We start from the raw sequence: 6,000 nt of genomic DNA, 5'->3' as shown, positions 1-6,000 counted from the left end.
CGGCGCGCGGGCCGCGGGAGTGGGAGGCCGGGGGGCGGCGAGGCGCGCGGCGGGGGCGGCAGAGCGCTTCTCCCCGGCGGGGCGCGGGGCTACCGGCGCGGGGTCCCTCTGCCGGTCCCTGCCTCCTCCCACGAGCCCGCCGCCCCCCCCCCCCCCCCCCCCCCCGCCCCCCCCGGGGGGGCGGCGCCCCGTTTTGCTGTTTTTTTTTGGGGGCCCCCCCCCCCCCCCCCCCCCCCCCCCGTAGGGTTCCCGCTGGAGCGGCGGTGCTGCTTCTCGCCCAGGCGAAAGTAATCGAGCCCGGCTGGGGCCGCCGCGAGCCCGGCCCGCGGGCTCTCGGGATGAACGGAGAGGCTCGGGCTCCGGGGGCCCCGCTGGGTCCCCGAGGTGGGCAGTCCCGAGACTGCCCACGGGCTGCCCGGGCTCTGCCGGCCGAGCTTGCCCCGGACGGGGCGAGGTCCCTGTCCGCCGCCTCCCTCTCCGTGAACCTACTTGCTCTTTATTCTGCACGGGACTTAATACCTCAGCGTTTAGCATGTGGGGACTGGAAACCATTTCTGAAGGCAAAGTCTCCCACTTAAAATAGTGGTCATTTGATTAATTAATTTTATGAGGACTTAAAGTGAACTTGGAGTGGTAGAAGGTGGCACAGGAATACTAATAAAGACTGGCATATCTTCAAAGAGCAGGAACACGAACTATATGAATACAAGATTATAGCGTGCACTTAGAAAGGGCTTCTAGAGACGTCAAAACATTTTATAGACTCGTTAATTTTCATAACAGGCCTCTTTGTTAGGTAGCAAAGAATTATGCACATTTTTAAAACAAGGAAATATTCACCGAGGTCAGCAGAGTCGAAAATAGGACTTCCTACTTTGCAATTCCCAATAGAGTGCTTTGCTTGGTCGACTAATTTGGCACAACTTGCCAAGTGTTGCTCTCTGACCCATCCTAGCATTACTATTTTGTTTTCCTCGCTTCCCTTTGTTTGGGTTATCCTTTCCTTAGCTGGCAAAATCGATCTCAACACGTGTAAACGACATGATGTAAATTCTGGTATTTTGTTTGCTTGCAAAGATATTGTGGTGGTAATTGTTTGTCCAAATATGCAAGGAACGAATAGTTTGCTGAATAGAGAAGTATTTATTTTGTCTTGAAGAGGGTAGGTAAATGGTGATTTAATTGAAGGCCCCTAATGTCTGGCCAGAACGAATAAAGTCATTCAAGTCTAATTTCTCCCTCAATTACCCAGACAACTTGATGCCCTCTGGTTCTTTAATAAAAATTTCTGATCATTGTAACCTATTGTTTGATGACTTTTTCCAAGCCAATGCACTTTAAATTACAGGATGTCATTGTATTTAAATTGTTCTAAAACTTTCATTTACATTACAGTAACAACGAGTCCAATGTAAGCCACACTCTATTTAAATGTTGGCTAATCAAGGTAGAATAAATGCGCTCCAAGCCACTCCGTAGAAGTAGGACTGCAGGAGAGTGTTTAGCACGTTGGTTTGAATTTTTTTTTTTTTTTAAATGTACCCCGCTGGGCAGCGGAATTGCCTGGAGAAGGAGGCCAACCAATTAGAAACAGACACTCCGTTCTCTTGATTTAGTCAGTGGATATTGGGCCCAATTTCAGACCTCCCTCCAGGCCTCTTGCACGGGCATAGTGTGAAATAAATATATGGCCCCTTAAAAATATGGTTTTGAAGACCTGGAAAAGAGATTATGATGTGCTACGTGGGAAATGACTACCCAATAATCATACCCAGACCCAATTGTTACCGAAAAGAGTTGAAGGAAAAAAAAAAAAAATCACAAGATGTTTCTGTAATGGGTAATTATCATACATGATTAAAAGTAAATTTTAATTATGAAAACATTCGGCTTGTATATAGAGGTATATGTGGTAGAAATCCATTAGCCTTGAACTTGTCCACCACGTTTGGCCCCTGTTTTCAGCCTTTGCCATGTATGGCAATAATATTGATGTGGGTCTCTCTGCTGAGGTTCTTGGTTGCAAACAATAGGAGCCAGTTCGGCTCTCTTAAGCAGAAAGAATTTACTGGAAAGATATCGGATGGTTCTCAGCATTGACACAAGCCTGTAAACAAAGGCCAAAGGTAGTCAGGCCAGGGCCCCACCACTGGTCACAGCAGCCACCATCAATCAGATGCCACCCCCACTGCCTGGACTCTCATCTCTCTGACCTCCAGTCTGCTCATCACTCACTCAAATTTCAAAGTTGGCAAAGCCTAGGTGGCATGATCATGCCAGGGGCTCCCTGTGAGCGGAGATTCCCAGCTTATTCTGTGGGTGGGTTATAGAGGGTAGCCCTTGAACGCCTGGAGCCCACAGAGCTGGTCTTTCCCGGCCTTGAGCAGCCTCATGCATTCATGGAGTACTTTACACCTCATATTCATTTTCTTTTTTAAAAAAAAATTTTAAATGTTTATTATTGAGACAGAGACAGAGTGTGAGCAAGCAAGGGATGGAGAGAGGGAGACGCAGAATCGGAAGCAGGCTCTAGGCTCTGAGCCGTCACGGGGCTCGAACTCACGAGCTGTGAGATCGTGACCTGAGCCAAAGTTGGACGCTCAACCGCCTGAACCACCCAGGCGCCTCTCGTATTCATTTTCTATGCCTGGCATGACATGAAAAACGTTAGAACACACTGCCCTAGTGGAAAAAGGGCCACTGATGCCCAGAGTTGAAGATTTCCCAGGACTAGGAAAGAGGGTCAGACACTGGCCAGCCAGTTTCAGGAAATATCCATGACAGTATCCTTCTAGGTACTGGAAAATGTGACGGCCAAGTATGCCGAGATCCAGAGTATGGCTTCAGGGTCTGTACTGGTTATCTACTGCTGCTTGGCAAATTACCCACAAAGTTAGCGGCTTAAAGTAACAACATATAACATAGTTTTAGTGGGTCAGGAATCTGGCCCAACTTAACAGAGTCCTCTGCGTGAGAGTCTCTCAGGGGCAGTCAAGGTGTCAGCTGGGCGACCCTCATCCCAAGGCTTGACTGGGAAAGGCTCTACTCCTAAGCTCACCCACCTGGTTGATGGCAGGATTCAGTTCCTTGAGGCCATTGGACTAAAGAGCCTCAGTTCCCTGCTGGCTATTGGCCAGAAGTGGCCCTCAGTAACTTGGCCCATGGGCCTCTCCAATAAAACAGCTTGTGTCATCAAAGTGTGCAAGCCAAGAAAGCAGATAGCAGCGAGACAGAAGTCAGTCTTTTGTCACCTACCTAATCACAGAAGTTCCACCCCATCATTTTTGCCATGATCTATTTTTTCAAAGTAAGTCGCTAAGTACATAAGTCACTCTAGGTCACTAGGTGCAGCCCGCATTCAAGGGGAGGGGATGATTCTAGGGGATGAACAGAGACTTCAGAGTCCAAGGCGAGGTAGACAAAACCTAATATGAGGAGGATTTGTATGCTGTCTTGGCCAGTCCAGGAAGGTGGTGCTGGCTATGATCGCAAACCCAGAGGTAGGATTCCTACGGCTGAGGGTTCGGGGTGAAAAGGGTCCGCAAAATCACTTGGAGTAACACAAATGCACCATTTCATATTCATGCATGACTAGAACAGTTACAATTCAGTGTTCATTAATAACACAAATGTGAAAACCCAAAAGTTATTAAATGTAGAGGAAACTACATGTTTTATTAATCAGTTCTAGAAGGATTTGAACAAAAATTGCAATTTTGGCTCAGAGAAGCTGAGCTCAGAAGTTAATCTATTATCAATCCGAGTTCCCTCTTAATTTTTCCTTCTACTTTTTCTAGTCTCCCGGAGCTCCTCCTTCCTTTGTCAAAACTCGCATCTCTTCCCTCCGTGTTGATTTCTGCGTCCCCTCTATTTCCTGGTAGTGCCACAAAAGCACATGCAAGGTGGCATATCAGCAGGGAGCAAAACTTGCTGTAAAGCTCTGATCTGGAACTTACTTCCTCTGCACCGTCTCCCTCAGTGCTGTTGAGTAGGGGCGATCAGGTTCTTGATGGAATCATAAAATGAGAAGCCTGCCCCAGAATTTCCCTGAGGTCCAGACAATGCACCTGCGAGCCTAGGAAAAGCCTATTGGATGCTAGATCGTGCAGGCAGCCCAAGGCATGCTGGTTTGGTCCGTTTGGGCTCCTAGAATAAAATACCACAGACCAGGTGGCCTATAAACACCCAACGTCTACTGATCACAGTTCTGGAGACGGGGAAGTCCAAGATCAAAGCACCTGAAGATTTATTTAGTGGCTGGCCAGGGTCCTCTTCCTGGTTCATAGACGGCTATCTTCTCTGTGCGTCCTCACCTGGCCGAAAGGGCTAGGGAGTGCTCTGGGATCTTTTTTATAAGGGCACCCGGTCCCATTCACGTGGGCTCCACCCTCGTGACATAATGATGTCCCGAATGCCCCACCTCCAAATTCCATCACATTGGGGGTTTAAATCTCAACATCTGGAGTTTGGCAAATAGTTAGGAGGGAAGAGACAGGTGAAAGGAAGACAAAAGACAAAAACAGAAAAAATAGGCGAGGAAAAAATAAAAGACAGAAAGAAAGATGGGTCCTCAAAGGGCAATGGTAGATAGTTCCCCAAAGTGCCAAACATCCCTGAGGTCTATAACTTGCCTACAACTGTGGGTTAGCCCCCTATCTTCCTGGGATATGGGCTGCATTGCAGCCATCATGTATTGGGTATCTATTACATACAATACACAGCGCTAAGCGGCACATGGGCGTTTCTAGCAAAGGAGAGGGGAGGTGTGGGGGAGAAATCTTAAAGTCCTTGACTTCGAGGAGTTTGTCGTTGTGTGCGAAAGAACATTGCTTTTACATAACCAATTTTTCAGGTTGAGTAGGAAAAGTGCTGTAATAGAGACAGAAAGCACTATGGCTATTTTTCTAATATCCCAGGAAAAGTAATTCTCCAGCCAACCCATTGTTGTCAGTAAAATGAATTAATTCTTCGATCCAAGTTTCTTTGTACCTAGGTTACCACACAGACATAATTAATGCACATATTTTTTTTTATTGTAATGGCCCTCAAAGAAGGTGCAAGGTGTAATTTGCAATCTAAATACAAGAAGAAAGTAATTTAGTGAGGCAATTTATTTTGCAATTCACTGTTTCCTTCATCACGGCTGTATATCACTTTATGCTCAGTAATTAATTTCTTAAACTTTTTTGTTTGTTTTCCTGAAGTGCCTTTAATGATATGCGAGGAAAAATATGCCAGGCAATATGTGAGGCTTTTTAAAATCATAATATTTCAAAGATGTCAGAACATCTGTATTTTCTCAAAAGATTTCTTTTTTAATGTTGTATTTATTTTTTGAGAGAGAGAGAGAGAGAGCACAAGCAGGGGAGGGACAGAGAGACAGGGGGAGACAGAGGATCCGAAGTGGGCTCTGCACTGACAGGCTGATGGCAGAGACCCAGTGTGGGGCTCGAACTCAGGAACCGTGAGATCATGGCCTGAGCCAAAGTCAGACACTCAACCTACCGAGCCACTCAGGCACCCCTAAGGGTTTTATTTTTAAGTAATCTCTGCGCCCATTGTGGGGCTCGAGCTTACAACCCTGAGATCAAGAGTCGCACACTCTACCAACTGAGCCAACCAGGAGCCCCCTTTTTCCTTTTTCGTTTTTTAAAATATTTTATAGAACATCTGTATTTTAAAAAGCAGCGTAAACGGTTTCAAATACTTCTTTAGTAGTTTTCTGCCTCAGCTGAAATCAGTTTACTTTACAAATATTTAACTTATATAAATAGATAGCAGTTATTTAAAGGAGTGGCCTTAGCTGGGAATTACTGGCCTGTCTCCTGCTGTCACCAACTGTCTCAGCCCCTGACATATGCTTTGTGCCACTATCCAAAAATTTCTCATAGACAATTGTTCTTCAGCATTTTTTTTAAATGCTTGGTTTTTTGTCTTTTGGGTTTTTTTGTTTGTTTGTTTTTTGAGAGAGAGAGACAGAGAAACAGAGTGTGAGCAGGG

This window comes from Herpailurus yagouaroundi, unplaced genomic scaffold (assembly GCF_014898765.1).
Source record: "Herpailurus yagouaroundi ecotype Mexico unplaced genomic scaffold, PumYag 250, whole genome shotgun sequence".
NCBI lineage: Eukaryota > Metazoa > Chordata > Mammalia > Carnivora > Felidae > Herpailurus > Herpailurus yagouaroundi.
The sequence above is the reverse complement of the archived record's forward strand: the minus strand, read 5'-3'. Positions refer to the sequence as shown.